The sequence below is a fragment of the Cervus canadensis genome, chromosome 1 (assembly GCF_019320065.1).
Source record: "Cervus canadensis isolate Bull #8, Minnesota chromosome 1, ASM1932006v1, whole genome shotgun sequence".
NCBI classification, from domain to species: domain Eukaryota; kingdom Metazoa; phylum Chordata; class Mammalia; order Artiodactyla; family Cervidae; genus Cervus; species Cervus canadensis.
The window spans coordinates 87138156-87161260 of NC_057386.1; the positions used below are offsets into that span (position 1 = coordinate 87138156).

Here is a 23105-nt window from a genome sequence, read left to right on the forward strand (position 1 = left end):
GATGTGCCAAAAAACTGTTTTTCAATTAACACTTTATTTTCAGTTACAAATCAAGTCATCATGACGAATGTTGAGGAGGTATCCAGAGATCTTCTCAACACTATAATTTCATGATGTTGAATATTGTTCAAAATAAACAAGACATTTGGTAAATATTTTTAAATTTTTCTTTATGGTTTCAATTTACTCTCAAAGAATCTAAGACATAAACAGTCAGATTTATAAAAAAGATAAATTGGAGAAAGGATGTTATTTACACTTTCTTCAAGATTCACCACAGGATTCCTTTATAGCAAACCCCTGTGGTAAAATGACAGCTCCCAGGTTGGTTCCTGCTACTGTGTGCTTTGGATAATTTTCTTCTGCCAACATTCAGAGGGATCAAAGAGAAGTGTTTTATTTCTCTTTCAGTGAGTGAACTATTCCCAGCCTCCTCTTTCTGCCAAGCTCCACATTTAAGATCATACCCAAGAGCATGATGCAAGTCGGCTACCAAACTTTGCATACTGTTTGAGGAAGGGTACCCATTGTTATTTCTCCACAACTTTAATTCTTCTTTTCTCAGTTTTAGGTAAAAACCTTTCACCAGCATTTGGAGACCTTATGGCAAGAGTCTCTTGTGGTCCTGGGCACTTATACCTCATGGAAAGAAAATGGGTACTGGTGTCCGAATCCCAGTTCTGACTCCACAACTCAGTAGCCAAGTCAGTGTAATATTCCAAAGCTCCCATTTTCCCATCAATATTGGGCATAATAATACCTAGTTGATTGGAGAATAATAGGATAAGTTAAGTGTTAATAAAGCATCTAGGCCTAGGCCTGTTACATAACAGGTGCTTAACCAAAGGGAGTTTTCGAAATGACAGCTATTATCCTAAGTACTTTGTCTTGTCTTTCTCTATAACTGTTTTTTTCCCCTGTCTGTTTTTAATGTTTCTCCAGTAGGTTCTCAGTTGAGTTTCTTCCCCTTAACTTGCACCCTGCCCCATAAACTCCTCTTACTCTTACTCTTCCTCCTCAACCAGTGGATCAGCATTCCCATCACTCTCAACAGGAACTATCATGCCTTTCTCCTTAACCCCTCCTTAATCTGAAGTCTGACAATATTTCCACGGAATAGTGATGCATCTGCATGTTATCATAGTACATTTCCTCTGGATCTAGTCAAGTTAAACCCTAACACTAACCCCTAACCCTAATCCACAGTGACTTTTAGGGAATGGAGACTGAAAAACCTCCTCTGTACATTTTAAATAGGATTTGATTAATAATACTTTAGTGTACAGACAACTTTCTGGTTCAAGTCCATGGTTCTTGAGAAGTGAGGTTCCCAGGTTTAAAAAGAAGTTCTCTGTGGGACTTCCCTGGCTGGTCCAGGGGCCAAGACTCCAAGCTCAAAATCCAGGGAGGAACTAGATCACCCATGCTGCAACTAAGAGTTTGCATGCCACAACTAAAGATCCCACATGCGGCAATGAAGATCAAAAATCCCACAACGAAGGCGCAGACAAATAAATAAATAAATAGAAGTTCTATGCCATATTGGGGCTTCCCTGATAGCTCAGTTGGTAAAGAATCCACCTGCAATGCAGGAGACCCTGGTTCGAATCCTGGGTCAGGAAGATATGCTGGAGAAGGGAGTGGGTAGCCTATCCCTTTGTCCAAGTACTGAGCCTGGATAGGAAAGGAAATAGGAATAAAGATACCTAGAATGTAGTGGGTGTCTATTAGTCCAAGGTTCTGTGCTAAGTATTTCACTACTATTACATTATTTAATCTTCATAACTACCCTCATAAAATGAGTATTGTTTCTTTGTGATGAAAAAACTGACATTCCAAGAGGTCAAGTGACTTGCCAAAGGCATAAAGTTAGTAAGTGGCAGAGTCAATATAAAGCTAAGACTGCCTCACTGTTAATGGTACACAGAGCTCTATAAAATGTAAAACACAGTAAAATATGCCCTTCTTGTTGGCTTAATATTTTACCTAGTACTTGGGCTCATTAGAGGTGAAAGACCCTCATATACATGGCAGTAAGAGAACTCTGACCCCTTCAGTACCTGGGTAGTTGCAATACTCTCAAGTTGCAGAAAGTCTTAAGGACCAGTCCAACCCATTTTTCAAGGTTTCCAGAGAGCCACTAATTGCCTAGTGAAAAATCTTTTGACTCGGCTCTCACAATCACATGGAAAGTACTAATTCTGTTGACCACAAGTTAAACTTCCTTTCCAAAAGCTGTGTATGAACAAAGGTATAGAAAGACTTTGACCTCTTCCATTCTGAGATGAACAAGCCAGGTCAGGCCAGCCAGGTAAGGCCCAGAACTACAGCCTTAACCAGGAACTATAACATGATCGGGAGCTCAAATTCCACTGCAAATATAACCCCAGGTTATTGAAAATTATATTTACCAGGCCTCCTCTTGGGGAATATACTGAATGTGTCTGAAAGCAATGCCTTAAATGCTGCTGGAGGTGAGAGAAAGAGATTGACATGGGCTATGACAAAGTCATGAGAGACAAGCCCTCAACTGTGTTCTAATGAGGTGAGATTGGGATGACTAGCAGACTTGTTTTGTAGGGTGAGGTTTGCATATTTGAATCCAGAACTAGAAAGTCCAGGAGAGGCTGAGTCCCACCACCCAGCATTCATTCATTCACTCAATACAAATACACTGAATGATCTCTATAGGCTGTGTTCTGTTCGTGGTGCCGGGGATAAACCAAAGAACAAAAAGACAAACAAAAAGACCTGTCTTTCTGCTAACTAAATATTAAAAAGTACTTAAAGGCATCTCATGCCAGCATGTGGCCAACAAAGCCAACACAGAACCCCTTCATCTTACAGACTAAAAATGACTGACATAATATAACAAACAATGTTTTTAACATAGCTGAGATTCAAAGAAAGGATACCCCAAGTATCAGAAATAAAAAAGAAACATAAAGTTGAAGTAGTAACAGTGGCCCAGAGAAGGGACTGGACTAAAAACTAGAGACCTCAGTCCATTAAGTGCTAGGATATTAGCTGTGATAGGTGTCAGGAGATATGGCCTTGGGCTCATATGAGACAGAAAGTTAGAACTGAAATTCTGAACTAAAGCTGGTACTCACAAAGTTTAATGTCCAAAGTGAAAGGGTCTAAAAATGTCTGTTTTTCAGCATCAGAGAAGTGACAAAGAACACAAAAGAGGGTTTCTATTCCCAGAATATTTGGGTGAAAAATAAAAAACACAGATTTGTGCCATGTCCAGTTTAGAAGTTCTCATTTACATTGAGAAAATGAACATAAAAACCGGTCCCAGACTGGCACGTGTCAAAAAAAAAAATCAAAACCATCCTCTAGGGCAAGCAAGACTTTATAGAAAAAACCACTGCAGCTGAAGATGAGCTCACAAAGCATATACAGAAATAATCTACCTTGGGAAAGAGTGAGCAGACAAAAGAGTTTTGGAGGATTAGCACACCCAAATAGTTGAGATAGTAAAATAATCTGGTATAGCCTATTTTAAAAAGAATGTCTAAAAAGATTAAGAAGAAAAAAATAATTGAAACTAGAAGAAAAGAACTAGATACAATGGGAAAAAAATTAAGCCTATCTGTTGCTGTGCCAAATTATTAACCCACTGTGAATACCACAGTATTTATCAAAGTATTAAGTTACCTTGAGTGTCCTGATTCAAATCCTGCTTTCATTTTATGATTCTGTAATTCTTTATCACATTCAGAGAACAAGCATTTACCAACACAAGGACCAGAATTAAAAGAATAATTTTATTAGTGTTTCAAGAACTTCTCAATTCTATGTACCCATCTTTCCTTTGAATATGGGGGAACAAAGGAACAAAGACATCTACTGAGTTTACCTGTTGTATTAATCGGGATAAAGGCTAAGCTGATCCCAAAACACTGAAGTTTAGAGAAGATGGACATTTATTTCTCTCCCAAGTAATTGGCAGAGTATCTCTGGCTACAGGTTCCTTTTATCTTATTTCTCCACCATCCTATAGGGCTGAAGGGGAGCAGATTTGCCACCCCAAAATATGCTTCCTTGGCATATTCATTATTTCAAGCTGGTTATTTTTTTAAAAACTTGAGATGTGACAGAAGCTCTGAAAATTGAGTACAAGTTAGTCTTTTGTAAAAAAAAATTACATTCACAAGGGAAATCTCCATTTGTAAAAGTGTCTCCCACTCTTACCAAAAAGAATGACTCTAAGTAAGAAATTTTTAACAATGGAAAAGGTAACAAATCTGCATAACAACCTTTTTTTACTGTGCTTGTCCAGGTAACCATTGATTCCCCACTCCCCAGATCTTCTTTGGTCTTTAGCTGAAGAGGTGTTTTTTAAGGCAATGACTTCAGCCGTTTCACTGAGTTACTCAGTTTTCCTGGGCATCTCCCATGTATACAGGAAGTATGTGACAGTTACATGTCTAAACCTTTGTTTTTCTATTAATCTGTCCTATATCAATTCAATTTTAAAGCAGAATCTAGAACCAAAGAACCTAGAAAGAAAGAAGGGGATTTTTTTCCACCTGAATAGGGCATTTTACCTTATCTGCATGGTCAAGTTGTTAAAGGAAACACTGAAACCACTCACCCTGGCCAGGCAAGACGGTGGTCAGTTGCATGAGCTATCTTACAACAGGAAGTCCTGGTAAGGAAGGTGGAACTAATAAGCCTCCCCCAATAGGAAGACTTCAGGAACGGTCAAAAGAGAGAGAAGATACCAGTCCATATGTCCTACCAACCTCCCAGAATCCTTCTCACTGGAATTCATCCTGGCTGAGCAATGTCTGCACCACAGAAGGACACTGAGTCAGAATGATTGGTCAGAGACAATCCAGAAACTAACCTCATCACCATAAAACCCAAGACTGCAAGTCATGTGGCAGAGCAGTTCTCCTGGGTTCCATTACCCTGCTGCTCTATTCCTGGACACCCTTTCCCAGTAAAGTCTCTTGCTCTGTCAGCATGTGTCTCCTCAGACAATTCATTTTGAAGTGTTAGACAAGAGCCCCCTCTTGGACTCTGAAAGGGGTCTCCCTTCCTGAAACAAAATCTGAGTCATGAAAAAGTCCTGTTTCACTTAAGGGACAAGGGACTGGATCAAATGGGATCACTGGCCTACTGTTCTAAAGCAAAGTTCTAGAAATGGCATACATCACTTCCACTCTCATCACTTGGGCCAACTTCAGTGACTCGACCTCATCCAACCACAAGGGTACCTGGGAAATATAGTTTCTAACCAAGTGACCATGTATCCAGCTAAAACTCTATCACTATGGAAGAAGCGAGAAGTGGATTGAGAAGTGAGGGTTATCTAGCAGTGTGTCACAGGTATAATTAACAGCTATTGGGGGGTGAGGTGATTAGCTAAACTTTTCTCATTTTTATTTATTTTGGCCAACCAGGGATTGATCCTTGGCAGTGAAAGCACTGAGTCTTAACCACTGGACCACCAGGGAATTTCCACTTTTTTTCATTTTTAAAATATGTTTCAGCCTATCAGTCAGTCACAACTATTTGTCAAAGTCCTGCTATTAGTTTATCACTACAAGTAGCAGAAACAAAAAGAGGTGACAATTGAAGGGTAGCAGAATAGGCCATCCCTAAATATTCCTCTTTGGCTTAAATATTATTTTAACCTGATTATTTTTTAGAAAAAAAATGTACATAGAAGAATTTCTAAACATGTAGAATTTACTCTTTTGTAAGGGAAACCTCTACTTGTCAGGGTACTTCCCTCTCTGTACCAGAAAGAGAAGGATGACTCTAGAAACTTGTGACTCTAGTCACAAGAAAACTCTTAGCAATGGAGAAGGACACTTAATTCTGTATAACAACCTTACCCTTGTTTATCTTACTTTTCCTGATAACTTCCCATAACTGACCTCCCCACTCCCTAACAGCTTTCTTTTGTCTTCAGCTGGTGATGATATATCAGGTGGTGACTTGGGCCATTTCAGAGAGATTTACTCAGTTTTCCTGGCCATCTCCCAGGTATACATGAGGTATACACGTTATTAAGTTTCTGTCTGGTTTTCTCTTGTTAATCTGTTTTTTATTACAGGGAGGTCTCAGTCAAGAACAACAAAGGATAAAGGGAAAAGTATCTGAAAGTTACCACTTAACCTTGTTGCTCTCTCTCTGCCTGCAAAACAGACTGCCATCCATTTCTATTGGTTCTACCAAGAAATACTTATTGCTCTTCTTGCCTCTTTTCTAGCTCAGTTTCTCATTCTTGCAAGGATTCTTGAACAGATCTTAAAGAGTTTCCTTTCTTTCTTGCCTCCGAACTATCTAAACTCTTCCTGAGTGATATTTCTAAAACACAGATCTAGGGACTTCCCTGGTGGTCTAGAGGTTAAGACTCTGTGCTCCTAATGCAGGGGGCCCAGATTCAATCCCTGGTCAGGGAACAAGATCCCACAGCCACAATGAAGATTCCATGAGCCACAACCAAAGCCCAGTGCAGCCACATAAATAGATAAATATTAAAAACTGAATCAATAAACACAAATTTATTTTTCTATCTACCAACCTACCTATTTGTTTTATCCATCTGGTGTCTGCTTTGTGGCAGACACTGTCCTAGGTGTTGGGATTCAGCAGCGAACAACAGATTCAGATGGCCTCATGATGGGCACATTTTCATAGGCGAAGACAAAGCATAAATGATAAACAAAACAATGAGCACATTGTAAAGTATGTTAGAAGGTGATATATACCAAGGAAAAGAGAAATGTAGAGCAGAGTAAGAGCAACTGAGAGTGTTAAAGGTGGGAGTAGGATGGTTGGCCAGGACTCAAACTGACTGAGAAGAATGTTCATTAAATGAGAAGGTAACATTTAAACCAATACTGAAGAAAGTGAGAGAGTTAGCTGTGAAGATCCAAGCAAAGAGAATTTTGAGAAGAGGGACAGCTGAATTGCAAAGACCTGTGGTGGGAGCCCTCCTGGAAGGTTCAAGAAACAGAAAGGAGGCCAGTGAGGCTGCAGAAAAATGAATGCGTATAGATAGAGATGGGATCAGAGAGGGTTGTAAGGACTTTGGTGTTCACTTTGAATCATATTCGAAGCCACTGGAGACTTTTGAGCAAAAGAGTGACATGATCTGACTTAAATTTTTTAAAGGGTCATTCTGATTGTGGTATTGAGAGTAGATCATTGAGGGAGGGTGAGGGAAGGAAGAGTGGAAGCAGCGAGACCAATGAGAACGCTATTGCAATATGGCAGGTGAGAGATGATTCTACAAGAGTAATAATAGTGAAAGGCTCTGAATATATTTTGAAAGCAAAGCCCACAGGATATGATGTAAGATATGAAAGTAAGAAAGATGTAAGATATGAAAGGATGACATCATGGCATCTGAGGCTAAGCAAATGGAAGGGTTCATGCATGCATGCTCAGTCACCCAGTTGTGTCTGACCCTTTGCAACCCCATGGACTGTAGCCCGCCAGGCTCTGTCCATGGGATTCTCCAGGTAAGAATACTGGAGTGGGTTGCCATTTCCTTTTCCAGGGAAATGGAAGGATGGAGATGCCATTAACTGAGATGAAGAAGACTAAGGGAGGGGTTACATGACGTTTTGAGGGATAGATCAGGAATTTGATTTTAGAATAATAAATTTGAGATGTCTATTTGACATCAAAGTGAGGATGCCAAGTAAGCCACTGGTTGTATAAGCTTGGAGTTCAGGCAAGAGGTCTGGCCTAGAGACACAATAGGTGTACATGCGTAAATACAATAAAGCCAATAGGTGTATATGCGTATATACTGCTACAAGTATTTTACATTTGCTAACTCATTTAGACCTCACAACAATCCCAAGAGGTAGTAGGAAATATCATCACTGTTACCAAATTCAGATCCAGCTACTCACCACTCAAAAATCAATACTAGTTGTTGGTAGAAAGGAAAGTTGCTCTTAATCATAAGGTTGGCAATCTGGGGAAAAGGTTGGATTCACTGTCCCCCCAAAACCACCTCCAGAGATTCTTCTCAGTCATGAAATTTTTTTTAAAGAGTAAAAGGGAAGTAGTCTCAGTTAATCATTGAGATAGGGGGTCAGAGTCATAGCCATCCTCCACTGCATGCAGGTTTGTCGACTTCTTATGATCTTTCCTTAGATGTCAGCTTGTTCACACAGTTTGTTCAAGAGATTACTGAAGTTGAAGCTAGGGAGGAGATCTGGTCATCTATAAATTACTTATTCTTTATTTCTACTTCTTTGATCTATAGAAAGAACCAACAGGTTAGGCAAGGTAATGCACGAATGAAAGATCTGAAAGGTGTGCTAGGGCCAGAGATGAGTAGAGCATCTTTCCTGCCCAAAGCTACTCACAGATCCCCATTCCATTTCTACGGGATCATGGGCGAAGGTTCATCTTCTGTAACTTCATGCTGATATAGGGCATTGTATTCTTAGAGTGGAAGATGTCAACGTGGGTTTGTGGCATCTCTTTGCTGACAGTTGTAGTTGCCCATTTACATAAACGGGTGGAACAAGCTACAATTATTCTGATGCCCACAAAGATATAGATTGTTATGAGCTATAGGTTTATCTCATTCTCTAAGGCCAGTTCTTGGAATTGTGCTAGCCATAGATTCAGTACTGCTCAAGATGTAGCAGCTTTTATCATAGCTACAGTCTGGTCAACATGTAGTTAACTTTTTCCTTCTGGTGGCAATTAAAATATCTCTAAAATAACTCAGGCACGCGCATCAAACACGGAGTCTGAGACTCTATTATCCTAATCATTAGCTGCTTGAGCCTGCACTTTTGTGACTCAGAGAGGCCTGGAAGACTTCAGCTTTTCAATAAAACAGGGGAGGCAGGGGACATGGAAGGGCTTTTGTGCTTATGGGGGCAGGGAGGATGGCCTGCAGAGTTCTGCTTAGTTCCATCTCTTATTTCACAGGCTGGGTAACTGAGGCATTAGAGATTAAGTAACTGAGCTCACAAAGGCAGTCTGTGGATGAGCCATGATTTTAATTCAGGCATGGAAGTATCACAAGCCATGCTTTGAGCCACAGCGATATAGTGTAGGTAATAAATTTGAGTCTTCAGTTATGAAGGAAATTCAAAGCTTTGGGTCAACATGAGATTACCAAGAGAATATGATATCAAAAAGATGGTCTGAGAATCTGGTTAATAATAAATGGGCTGGGATGGAGGGGAGTGGGTAGGAGCATCAATGAAATAAAATTGGATCTGAGTAGGTAACTATGAAGCTGCAAAATGGGCACATGGAGGTTCATTATACTTCACCATTTTGTGTATGAGTGAAAATTTCCATAATAAAAGCTGAAAACAATGACAGAGAGAGGAGGAATCATCAAAGGAGACCAAGAAGAAGTGACAATGAGGCAGGAAGTAAACCAGGAGTGTGGCATCCTGCCCGACTGCCTATTGCTGTATAAAAACCACCCCAAAACTTTATAACTTAACCAAACAATAATCATTTAATGTGCTCAGAATTTGCAACTTGGGCAGGGCTCAGTGGGAATCTGTCATCTCTGCTAGAGATGTGTCAGCTGTTGGCTGGGATGACCCTCCTGGGCCTGAGGACCCATCTCTGAGGTGGCTCACTCACATGACTGGTAAGTTGCTATGTCAGCTGGAAGCTCAGTCTGCCCAGTCCTGTCTTTACCTAGGGTCAATCCCCAGATTTACTAAAGATTAAAGTACTCCAGTGCAAATGAGAATTACTTGAAACTTCTTCAAGCATGTGCCTTACTCTCAACTGACAAATGACACTTCAGAGGTCGTTGAGGAAGATTCCACTGATGCTGGGATTGTTTTCTTTATAACAATTACAGGAAACAAGGAGGACACATTTGTTATCTAGGTCTCTGTAAATGCCAGGAGAGCGCCTGGATTTTACAGTAAGAGATTCTGAATTTTGTGCGTACCCTTTGGCACAGCTCCTCCTTGGAACTTCTCCTTTGTAAAATACTTTAAATATAGCAAAAACTAATGTTTCCTTAATCTCCTTATTCATAATTCAAAATAGTTCTGCTCGTGCGTTTTTAGAAGTTCTTTTTGTTTTTTTTTAACCATGGGTGGGCCAGCTGGTTGCTCCTCATCAGCATTCCAGGGAAGTGACTGCCAATAAAGCCCATCAGAGTTCACTTGAGGGTTTTAACACTGAGACCTGATTTCTGAAATGCTTTGACCCTTCAAATCAGGTGAGAGGTTGGAGTGCCAGGGCTGCATCTCTCCCCAAGTACACCTAGAACTTAGAGAATGGGAGGGGTGGCCGATCCTGAGACAAGTGGTCACCTTACCTGCCACTGAATATACACCACTGGGACTGCTGGGCTGTTGCCCAGCAGGAACCAAGGGTGAAACAATTTTTTAAATGCATGGGGAGGACTGAAAGACAAGTTTTGTTTTTACTTCATTTCTGCTAACTTGAATATATAAGGGGTATCTGAAACTAGCAGGTGTGAACTAGTACATGTTCTGATCACGGTGCAGTATTTCTGCAGGTTGTCTTTGCCTGTATTTTATTATCTGAGAACAGATTTAAACAAGCCAGTTTTTCCTCTGTGGTGAAGTCTCCAAGGGCATCATTCTCAACAACAGGCACCCATCACTGACCCATGTCCTTGGCCAGGAGTTGAAGTATTTCTCAAACACTCAAGGAATTGACACAATTCTCCTCTGTGCATGCTAAGTCACTTCAGTTCTGTCCGACTCTGTGTAACCGTAGCCCACAAGGCTTCTTTGTCCATGGGATTCTCTAGGCAAGAATACTGGAGTGGGTTGCCATTTCCTTCTCCAGGGGATCTTCCCAACCTAGGGATCAAACCTAGGCCTCCTACATGGCAGGCAGATTCTTTACCATCTGAAATACCAGGAAAGCCTATAAAGGGAATGTTAGTTTCACTCAGTCATGTTTGACTCTTACAACCTCATGGACTGTAGCCCACCAGGTTCCTCTGTCCATGGGATTTCCCCGGCAAGAATACTGGAGTGGGTAGCCATTTTCTACTCCAGGAGATCTTCCTGACCCAGGGATCGAACCTGAGTCTTCTGCATTGCAGGCAGATTCTTTAGTGTCTGAGCCACCAGGGAAACTCTACCTCTCTAAAGTCTCAGGAGAAAGTATTAACCCTTTCACTCTCTGCTTTCCACTAGTGTTAACTTGGTCAAATCACAGTAAGTTAATGAAGCATCTGGAAAGAAAGCTCTACTTCTTTATCAATATACAAACACATGTTGAACTCTTTTGTCCCTTCACCTCTCCTCATCACCTGTTAGTGCTCACCATCTTCTCCTAGGAGGTCCTTATCTCCTGATTCTCCTCTACATCTCAGAGTTCCTCTACCTTCCTTACTTTGATTCTGTACCCAACCCCAATGTGTTCACTTTTTTCCCCATACCATGCAATTCTGTGACACTGTGCTTCCTACAATACAACTCAGTTCTGACACTATCTGCTTGGACATAGCCCCAGATTCCACAAGTTTAGGACTTGGTCCTACAAGACTGCCCCAGATCCAAACTTCAGATGCCAATCACAAGTCCAATTTGTCACTCGTGCTTCTCACTCATCAGCTATAAATCAGAATTTCCAAAAACCCTTTCCTTGGGTTCAATTAATTTGCTAGAAAAGCTCACAGAACTCAACAGAAACATTGCACTTACTAGATTATCAGTTTATTATAAAAGGATATAACTAAGGAATGTCAGGTGAAAGAGATGCATAGGCAAGGTATGGAAAAGGACACGGAGCTTCCGTGCTCTCTGAGAGCACCACTCTTCCTGAACTTCCAGGTGTTCATCAACCTGAAGCTCTCCCAACCTGGTCCTTTTTGGGGGTTCATGGAAGTTTCAGTACAGAGGCATGATTGATTAAATCATTGGTCGTTGGTGACTGAACTCGATCTTCAAACCCTCTCCCCTCCTTGGAGGCCAGGGGCTGGGGGTTGGGGAGGAGGAGGTAGGACTGAAAGTTCCAACACTCTAATCACATGATTTGTTCTCCTAGCAGGCGGTTCCCCTCCTTAGGTTCCTGCAGGAACTTTCTAAAAGTCACTCGTTAATAACATAACAAGATACCTTCACTGCTCTCATCACTTGGAAAATTCCAAGGATTTTAGGAGCTAGGTGCCAGAAACAGGACAAAGACCAAATATATATTTCTTATTATAAATCACAACATCACACTTACAGTTCTCAGACTCTTCTTCAGCTTCTCACACCTTCTCCCCATCAGCCTTACTATTGCTGTGGGACTAGTGGCTGTGGTAATAACAATAGATAGAGAAACAGCACCAATGTCAATGTCAGCAACAAGAGCAGTAAGTAATGGCACGGCAGTGTTGTTAACTTCGATTACTGTAGTAGCCTTCTAAAACTACTCCCAAACCTCAATCTTGCCCCTTATTACATTCTTCACATTACTGCTAATATAATTCTTCCAAAATAAACATTCAATCATATCACACCCTTTCAATTTTCTAATGGCCCCAGTGACCTTGGGAATAAAATATAAATTCTTAACACGGTCTAAAAGGCCTGTCACCACCTAGCCCTGTCTACATCAGCCCCTACAATATGCCCTTTGCCACAGCCACCCCAAACAATTTGCATTTAACCACTGAAGGTATGCTGTTTCTCACCTCTGTTCCTGGAATGCCCTTCTCTTCTCCTGCTGGACCACCAACCCAACTGATTCTTATTTATCCTTCCCAAAACAGTAAAGTGTCCTCTCTAGGAAGATAACCTCAAGCCTCCAGGCTACATCAAACATCACATTATAATTATTATTATTATTTTGCTCTTTGTTAATTTATTCTGACCCCTCTTTCCTGTGTGCCCAGTAGCTGACTCATAAGCATGTTAGAGATACTCAAGAAAAGGTTGAATGAATGAATGAGGGAATTTTGGCTCAATTATAGATTAATACATACACTGCTCTTCTGTTCCCAGTTACAACTTGCCCTATCCCCTCAGGGTGCTCATAGTCTAGCAAGGGATACAGAAATGTGAGTAGAAACCTATTATCATAATTTTAGAGGATTCATGGACCCCCTGAGGCTCACCCAGGAACCCATGTTAACAACCAATTAGATAATGATGAAATGGACACACAGGATAAATGAGATCAACATCATTTGGTGACACATAGTGTCAGAGTTTTGTCAGAGCATTAGCTTTATAAAATAAAGAGCAAGGTCACCAGGCTGACAGTAATCCACCAAGAAGCACCTTGGAGAAAGGTCTCTCAACCAGTTTTGAATCCACCTAGTTGAGGGCAAGGCAAAGTACCTGATAAAAATGCTTTGTCATAATTCTTTGCTTTTCTTAGATCTACTAACTTCATAAACTTTTATTTTTTTTAAATTACACATTAGCTTTTTATTCCTCTGGACTTTACCTACATAAAGCCTTGAGAATCTCTTCCTGGGTCCTCTGAGCTCTGGCCATTTTCCATGAAAAGTTACTATTCTGGTTCTCTGATCTTGCCTCACTCAGTCAATTTCTTTTCTACTTTTCCCTAACCCTACTTTCAGCAATCCAATTCACAGGGCGTGACTACTCATTTCAGTACCTAACTTAAGCTCTGTTCATCACTTTCCTCAGTCATAAGCTTTTTCGTCCACACCAAGCTTTCTTTTCTCATCACTTCTTCCTCTACCCTAGATCAGGATAGCATTCTCCACCTTCCTCCTTATCAGCTTTCCATCTAGTCTTGCCCAGGAAGCAGCCTCTAGTTCACCCTGAAATGTAATCTCCAAAGTCCACACGTATTTGCATCTATATACTTTCTTGATACAGTGGTCCCTTAGTATCCACCAGGGTCTGTTCCAGGGCCCCACAGATACTAATATCCTGGATGCTCCAGTCCCTCATATGAATGGCACACACACACAAAAAAAGTAAAGTGAAAGTCACTCAGTCGAGTCTGACCCTGAGACCCCATGGACTACACTGTCCATGGAATTCTCTAGGCCAGAATACTGGAGTGGGGAGCTTTACCAACTGAGTTATCAGGAAAGCCCCATAAAATGGCATAGTATTTGCATATAACCTGTAGGTTATATGCAAATACTATGCCATTTACACCTAATACAATGTCACTACTATGTAAATAGTTGTAAATACAATGTAAAAGCTATGTAAATACTTGCTGGTACCTGGAAAATTCAAGTTTTGCTTTTTTGGAACTTATGCATCCTAAGATGAAGATCATAACACTTCCTGACTCTCTCTTTGCTTGTTAAAAGGATTAAATGAGTTCATAGGTGGAGAGAGCTTAGAAGAATGCATGGCTGACCCAGAGAGGTGGTGAATAAATATTTGGTACCATTATCTTCCAAAATCACACCCTATTTGTAAAGAAAGTTTACTGAAATATCGTGTGTGCCTTCATACTCCAATTTTAGTATATGTGCTGAGTATGAAGCGGGGCCTTCATAGTCATGTCCGACTCTTTGTGATCCTACGGACTGTAGCTTACCAGGCTCCTCTGTGAAAGGAAGGAAGACCTGGGGGCAAAGTGCAAGTGACTCAGCACAGTCCTACTATCACAGACCTGGGTCAGCAGTCAGGACTGTCCTCCTACATAAAGCACCACAGACTGCCCTTTGCCACTTGTCCTACAGCACATGAAATGGGAGCCTGGGGCCTGAGAAAGGGGCAATAGCTTCATCTAACAAAGTGACTAGCTCCACAAAGGAGTTTACTTTCCAAGGTTTACTAGAGATTTAGGTCAGGTGAAAGATTATACACATTGCACAGCTTTTCAACAGAAACAGACTGGGCCATTTGATTAGGCTTATAAATCCAAGGTTAATTGGGAATTGAGCATTGCAGCTCTAGGAAATAGGGTACCTGGCGTGTTTGTATATTTCTGAATCTGTCCCCTGTTTACAGCTACAAACATATGCCATTAATTTATGATTTTACTTCTATAGGCTTCACCAGGGTAACACAAATAGAGATTAGTCATTAAACCCAGGAGGAATTTGAGAACAGGACATAAAATTTAAGGAAGGTTATACACTGAGAGAAAAAAAAAAATGATGTAAGAAGTAAAGGCAACAGAAAATTAGCTGCTAAATCTTCAGGATAATGCATTTTTACAGGTTGTTTTTTAATAATATTCACTATATTGTACTTTAATCTGTGGTTCGCCAAGCTAAGCTAAGTGATTCCTTAGAGAGAAGGGGAGAGGCTTTTTTAACTAGCGAAAATAAGTTTTTAAAAAAAAAAAAAACAAAAAAACCCCCCGAATCTTGTCTTTCCTGAGTTTGTATTTTCTTTATTACTTTTTGTCCACCAAACCTGCAGGGAATATAGAGTGTATAGATATTGACTCTATTTCCAGATTGTCTGCCTTCCCAACTAAAACCTGGAATGAGAAGATGAGACCTCCTGAGGTTCTTCAGGCTCAGCCCAAGTCAGACCCCTTCCTAGCCAGTGTAGGAAATGCAAGAACAGGTTTGTCAACTTCTTGCCAAGTTAGAGTGGAAGGAATTGATGATCATACATTCCATATTCCTCAACCTCAATTCCAAAATCCAGAAAGCTCTGCAACCAAAAGTTTGTTCCATAAATGTGGCACAAAAATTCGTCTGGTGGCCAAATCTGACCTTCTTAACATATAGCTGAGGATAGTCATTCTTTGTCTCACTCACATACATTTTGTGGTGGAAATAAAATATTTGAGTGTGGGGTGCTGATCCAGACTCCACTGGAAATAACATGCAATATATGAGACAAATACCATTTTACCTTTCTAAAACCTAGAAAATTTTGGCTTTCTACACGTATCTGGCTCCTTGTGTTAGAGGAAGCACACTGATTGAAACCGCCCACCCTGGCCAGGCACCATAGTAACCATTTGCATGAGTTGTTTTATGACAGGAGATCCTGATAAAGAATACAGAACTAATAAGCCACCACCAGCGGGAAGAGTTCAGGAAAGGTTGAGAGGAGACACTACGTGTCCGTCCACTTCCCAGAATCCCTCTCGCTAGCAACCATCTTGGCTGAGCGATGCGTGCGCCACCAGGAAAGACTGAATTAGAATGATTGGCCAAAGACCACCCGGAAACTAATCCCATCACCATAAAACCCAAGAATGTGAGCCACGCGGCAGAGCAGTTCTCCTGGGTTCCCTTACCTACTGCTCTCCACCCGGGTGCCCTTTCCCAATAAAATCTCTTGCTTTGTCAGTATGTGTCTCCTCGGACAATTCATTTCCGAGTGTTAGACAAGAGCCCAGTTTCAGGCCCTGGAAGGGGTCCCCCTTCCTGCAACACTTGTGTTTAGACAAAGGATGGTGGACCTGTCCTAAGTGTACTGAGGTAGTAAGAGGTCTGAGAAACACATTCTGGCTCTGCAGAAGGAGATGTGAACTACAAATCTACAAGTGCTTCAGGTGGAATGGAATGCAAGGCGAGCTGTCGGAATTACCTGTCTCAGCAGAGAAACAGGAAAGCAGTATACTGAGTGATAAAAATCAGTCAGGAGCCACACTCCTTGACCCACAGGCCTCCCTGCCCACCAGTCCAGGCTGTGGCCCAGCTGAGCACACACAGAGGGTACTGCCAACCATCTCCTAGAATCCTTACCTCGGAATTCACACAGGTGCTTTTGCTAACATCTTCACTTTTTTCACTCTCTTTCACCATCTCTCTTCTCTAACAATTCCTCTTCTAGTCTTACAAGCTCTATGCTAATCACCATTCAGAGTCCACTGGTGGTGATAGCAAGTTTAGGCAATCTAAAAAGAACAATGTTAGTTTCATTATGGTTATATTTATTTTATCTTTTTATTCTGGATTCAAACTGACAGGGCCCAAATTATGGATCCAGTCACCTGTGTGGCTGTAGATGAATAATTTAATCTCCTTGTGCCTCAGTTTTCTTACTTATAAAATAGGGATAATAGTACCATTCTCACACAGTTGTTGAGGGGGATTTAAAGGAGCTAATACTATACAAAGCACTTAGAGTAGGGCTTGGCAAATTGTGAGGACTCCATAAATGTAAGCTACTACTATTTCTGTGGCTGTCTGCAACTGTCTTCTTAAAGAGATTCATACAACAAAAATATGGTTTTTTCCTTATAGGATTTCTTATATCAAATTTCTTAAAATGGTACCATAAGGACACTGGCTGGTCAATAATTATTTGCTAGATATGATGATAAAGGAGAAGAAAACAACAACAACAAACAGATGCAGAATCAAAACCTTAGTATGAAATTACAATTAGCTTTCATCACATTGCCGACTTAACAGTCTTGTGGTATGCACAGCTTCTCTCCCTCCTCTATCCTCCTTTTGCTACTTTGTTTTAAAAGCTAAGAAATAAGAAGAGGATAACAAAACACTTGGTATACAAATTTAAAAATAAAACCATCAAGCAGGAACAAATCTTTGAGGAAGTCCTTCATTGTATATTCACATTTTTGTTTTCAGATTACCCTTAATGTAAATAATATTAATCACACTGTCCACTAAAAATGCACTAAAAACAATTAAATTGTGCATTAAATTGAATTCCAACTACTTAAGCATTATAACTAGGAAAGTAATATTTCCAATGATCTCTCCTTCCCTAATATCTCACAAAGCTCTTCCATTCAGAGTCAGACCTTGGAGAAGTTACTCCTTGACCTTCCCCAAGACATCAGAACTGGCACATGGGTCATCTGCATCAACGTACTCATAATTTTCAGCTGCATTTTCAGTGCTCCCCACCCTGTGGCCCTGGGTGTAGAAGGAAAATTAGGAACCCCATATATTCACTATTCCTCTCTCACCTCCTAACCTGACTGTGGAATTAATGTTGGGGCAGCTGTGGTTTTTTTCTAAAGTCAGCCCTAATTGGACCAACTCATATTTGTCTCAGTCGAATTCACCTCTACCCTATTTTATTTATCAAAAAGAATGCCCAACTCAAGGTGGAAAAAAAAAATCACAGCTAAATGTAGGTTTAAAGCTGAGGAGACTTGAGATTGAAAAACTGCCAGTTCTTACTGCTCACTTACTCACATGAGGGTTTACAGCTCCTGAAATCATGCCAGGACTTTGAAAATGAAAGCTTGCAGTTAGAAAACGATGGCTCATGACAGCAAAGATCAGTCATGTGATAGGCCAAGCGTTTTCCGTCATTGCCTTCTTCAATCAGACAGAGCTCAGAAACAGAGGTTAATCGGTCAGATAGCATCCACAGGGGCTGAGGGCAGCAGAATCTGGCTGCAGCAATTAATCATTTAATTGCTTTCTGATTCACTTTAAATGTCTTTTAAAAAGATATTAAAGAAAAACATTATTGAAAGAACATTTTAGACTATTTAATAAAGATCCAATATACCCTTTGTGAACCAGAAAATAAATGGATCTCCAGCTAAACTCTGTTCAGGGTTTGCTTGGGCAGCACTTACTTACACAGAGGAAGGAATGACAGAGTCTCTGCAGCAGGCAGAAAAAAAAAGCATGTATAAAAGCACTTAGGAAAGAAAACATGGGTGTAAATAAAAATAGGCTTTTTGTTTGTTTGGCTATTCGTTTTTTCTGGCTAAATAGTAGGGTGTGTGACAGGGGTTGACAGGAGAGCCTAGAAACACAGTAAACTAAATTTTTAAAGGGTCTTGAATGCTGAGATAGAAGAGCCTGGACTTCAGAAGAAAAAAAAAAAAAAAAACAAAAACCTGATTTGATCTACTAATTAGGCAATGGGAGCCACTGAAGATTTCTAAGCAGAGAAAGCAGCACATGTTGGGAAGAGCGTGAACTGTGAGGTTCACCAACCCTAGGTTATAATTTCTAGCCATGACTCTCATTAGCCAATATGGATAGAACCTCCCAAGCTGAACAGTGGAAGTAACAATACCATTTCCAGGGTTACTGAAACATTAGATACGATATACGTAACACACACCGCCCCCCCCAAGGCTTAGCACATAAAAAGCATCCAGTAAATGGTGTTAGCTATCTTCCTGCTATGCTCTGGGTGGGAAGGTCAAAGGGGAAAAGATGGAAGGAGGGAGACCAGAGAGAAGAAAGTCTAGACAAGACAGAGTACAGGCAAGGAAAGTGGCAAAGAGAAAACAGGACAGACTCTAAGGAACACAACAAAGGCAGTGCTCAAGGAAGTGGAGACCAAGAAAGATTAACTTGCTCAGTGCCGTTTGACAACGATTGGACACGACTGAGAGAAGAGGGGAAGCCGGAGAGACTCCAGGAATCTGGCTGAGATAAGCAACACACAGGTTGGAGAGATACAAACTTCTACGAGGTCCAAAATAAATAATACATGTAAACAAATGCCGAACACTGAGTTTGCATTTCTAGAACGACTACAGAAATAACTGTAAATGTATTTCTTTTTGCAATGATCCCATCTGAATTCCTAATAATGAGAGCTGCCCTGAGAACAAGTTTTAAATCCACAGGGCCAGATGATTTGGGTCACGACATTATGCGTGGTCAAAGATCAGTCAGGGTCGTCCTCCCACATGTCTTCCCCACACGCCCCTCTTCACGTCATCTCCACCACAGATATGCCACCCTCTCCTCAGGCTAGCTTCACTGTTGTCACTCACTCTATGATCCTCTCAGCACAAATAACTGCCTGCTCTCCTCAGGCCCAACTGCCTTCCTCACAAGACTCTGCTGCTTGGATAACAGGTAGAGAAATACCTGGTGCTTCAGAACAGCAGGGCAGCGCCTAATAACTCACGCACCTGACATTTTCATTACACACTGCATTAGAAGTTTCTTCAGGAGGCAGCCTTAATAATTTTGCACCACTCTGCTCAGTGGTGATTAATATTACTTACTTACATGTTTGGGGCGGCAGCCACTCTTTCAGCACAAGCTTCAATCCTCATCTGGGTCATTGTGGGTTTCAGCCCTGTCAGCTCCATGTAATTCACAAAGGGATCGACCCATGGACACTTCCCAGCCTGCAGGACACACAGGGGAAACTTTATAGTGTATATAAATGAACTTTAATATTGCAGTATACCTTCTGGGATGTACCTCTAACTTGTTAGAACATGTAGAAAAGCTGACAAGCCACTCTGTGTCTTTTGGAGGCCTCTGCTTTGCACCAGCTGGCCTAGAGAAGCACACAATCACACTGTCTTTCCACTCACTGCCTTCATGCTCTCCCTACAGGAGTGTTCCCACCTAAGCTTTCTCTGGAAACTTTAGAAGTTTTAGTTAGACTACAGAGTGTTTTTTTGAATTTTTTTTTTTTTTTGACTGTGCTAGGTCTTAGTCACTGCACTCAGGCTTTCTCTACTTGCACCAAGCAAGGGCTACTCTTCATTGTGGTGTGCGGGCCTCTCATTGTGGTGGCTTCTCTTGTGGCTTGGTAGCTGTGGCACACAGGCTTAGCTGCTCCAAAGCATGTGGGATCTTCCCAGACCAGGGGTCGAACCTGTGTCCCCTGTGTTGGCAGAGGGATTCTTAGCCACTGGACCACCAGGGAAGCCTTTTTTAAATTTTTAAAAATTTTGGCCACACCATGGGGCATGCAAGATCCTAGTTCCCTGACCAAGGCTCAAATCCACGCCCTCTGCATTGGAAGGCAGAGTTTCAACCATTGGACTGCAGGAAAAGTCCCTTAACTTTATTTTATTCTTAACTTCAAGACAAATGTCATGCTGACTTATCTCCAGTTAATGATGTTATACTTCCTGTGCAACCCAATGGCCTCCAGAATAACAGAACTCCATACATGCACAGTGCTTTGTAGGCAAAGATGTTTTATGTTTTACAAAAGGAAGTGGGACTTGGGAAAAGGGTTGATGACAACACAAGAAGGCCAAAGGTTGCTTAGAAGTCAACCCATCCAGGTGGCGCTAGTGGTAAAGAACTTGCTTGACAATGCAGGAGACCTAAGAGACATGGGTTCAATCCCTGGATTGGGACGATCCCCTGGAGGAGGGCACAGCAACCCACTCCAGTATTCTTGCCTGGGAAATCCCGTGGACAGAGGAGCCTGGTGGGCTACAGTCCATGGAGTCACACAGAGTCAGACATGACTGAAGTTAGTTAGCACACACGTCATAGATAGTAAAGTGTTCCTTCTGGATTCTTCACAATATTCTTAATCCAAGAGCACTTGGCATCAGGCATTAAATGTGCTATTTGCACAGCTGACCCTCTGGTGTCAAATGTTTTTGGTGTGCAAATGTTTTTCTTTTCATGTTACTCCTAGTTCTGAGGAGTGCAGACTGATATCTACTGTTAAGATTTCTACCTTTTCTTTCCTCTGTGTACCAGAGTAATATTAATGACGGACATCCACTATCCACATAGTGCTACTTATGTCTCTTTTACTTCTTGGTCACCATTCTGTGAAGTAAGGTATTATTATTACTCGTAATTTACAGATGAAGAAACCGAGCCTTACAGAATTTAGATAACTTACTCAAAGCCAGACAGCAGTAACTGAGAAAACCAGAACTCGAACCCAGGTTTCTTTTGTGCCAGAGTCGGAGTTAAAAATCATAATAACTCACTGGAACAATGATATCCACAAATGACATTGCAAGAGCATTTACTGGAAAATTCTGGCTCGATACCCACAATAAAGGGGAAAAGTCTCAGTACTTACTGCTATGAATTTGATTCCACGTACATCTCTGAGCGTATGATGACCTTAACAGTTTTAGGAAAAGCTACATCAACTCTGCAATATTCATCGACTTCTTAGTCTATAAAAGGCACACAGCTAATTAATCACTGAATGGAGGAGGCGGGGTGTCAAGAAGAGTGATATATCCACTTCTCAAGGTACCTACAACCCAGCTGGGTAGACAGGCCCTACACACATGCAGTGTATATACTGAGATGATATCAGGAAAGGCATGCAAAGATTCATCACCAACTTAACAATACAAGCAAGAGCACCAGGGTGAGTCAGGTGAGGGAGACTCCTCTCCAAGCAGGAGGAGTCAGAGAAGACTAGATGGGAGAGATGGGAACCAACAGAGGGGAAGCACCTGGTGAGGTTGGAGATTGCTGGTAAGTGAAAGCTGCATCCAGGAGAAGTAAGAAGATATCCCTAGAGTGAAGTTGAGGTCTCCTCATAATGACAGTTTCATGTCATTACCCCGTGCTTGACTGGAATGCAACATGATTCCAGAGAGTCAACACTGACAGTCAACGCTGTCACAGACTGAACTGCGTCCCTTAAAATTCACGAGCTGAATTTCATGAAGCTCTAACCGTCCTGTGTCACTATATTTAGGGGCAGGGCCTTAAAAGAAGTAATTTGGGTTAAATAAGGTCAAAAGGATGGGCCCTTGATCCAATGTCCTTATAAGAAAAAGAAGAGACACCAGATCTGCTCATGCACGGAGGAAAGACCACGTAAGGACACGGCAAAAAGGCAGCAATCAGCAAGCCAAGGGGAGAATGCCCACACTTTGATCTTGGACTTCCAGCCTCCAGAACTGCTAGAGAATACATTTCTGTTGTTTAGGACACCCAGTCCATGGTCTTCTGTTATAGCGGCCCTGGTAGACTAATTACACACACCTTCCTCTATTTCACATACCACTTCTCTGCTGCTCTATACTGCCCTGGATCCAGCAACCTGGAGTAGCAGGTTTCTAAACCTGTGGGCCACTCCATGTGATTATCATGAAGACCTCTGCTGGAATGCTTGAACAAGCTGAGGATGATCTAAGGCAGTGCATCTCAAATTCCCCATGATGAAGAACCAGTTTTCCCCCATTCTTTGGCTGGTGGCTACACGATCTTACTATGCTTGCTAAGTAGGCAGCAGCAGCCACAAGCAACTCACTGTGCAAACTTAACAACTCAATAGTGTCCCCTGATCAGGTGTGTGGATATGGCAGCTAGACAGTGGTGAGCAGGTAAATGTTCAGCACCCAGGGTGTGGGGGAGGAGGAGTCCTGATCTGTGGCATTTGCCTATTTGTTACATAAAAATACTTCTTGTCATGACTGATTCCAAGCTACCAATCTGAAGTTACTGAGCCACAGAGATAGGAAGGGATGCCTGTAACTGGCTCCCTCCAGCTGATACCACCTACCTTCAGCCCATCACAGCGGCAATGTACAGATACCAAAAAGTTCCTACTTATTGT

The 23105-nt window shown here is 41.5% G+C and overlaps 1 long non-coding RNA gene and 1 other non-coding gene across 2 annotated transcripts in view; both read left to right on the forward strand.

Annotated features, from left to right (window-relative positions):
• Window positions 1-23105, forward strand: part of LOC122452798 — a 44746-nt gene that overhangs the window by 15066 nt on the left and 6575 nt on the right. The gene's annotated exons all lie outside the window — the stretch shown is intronic.
• Window positions 6353-6425, forward strand: TRNAR-CCU. The gene has a single exon. It is a non-coding gene; the product is annotated as a tRNA-Arg (tRNA).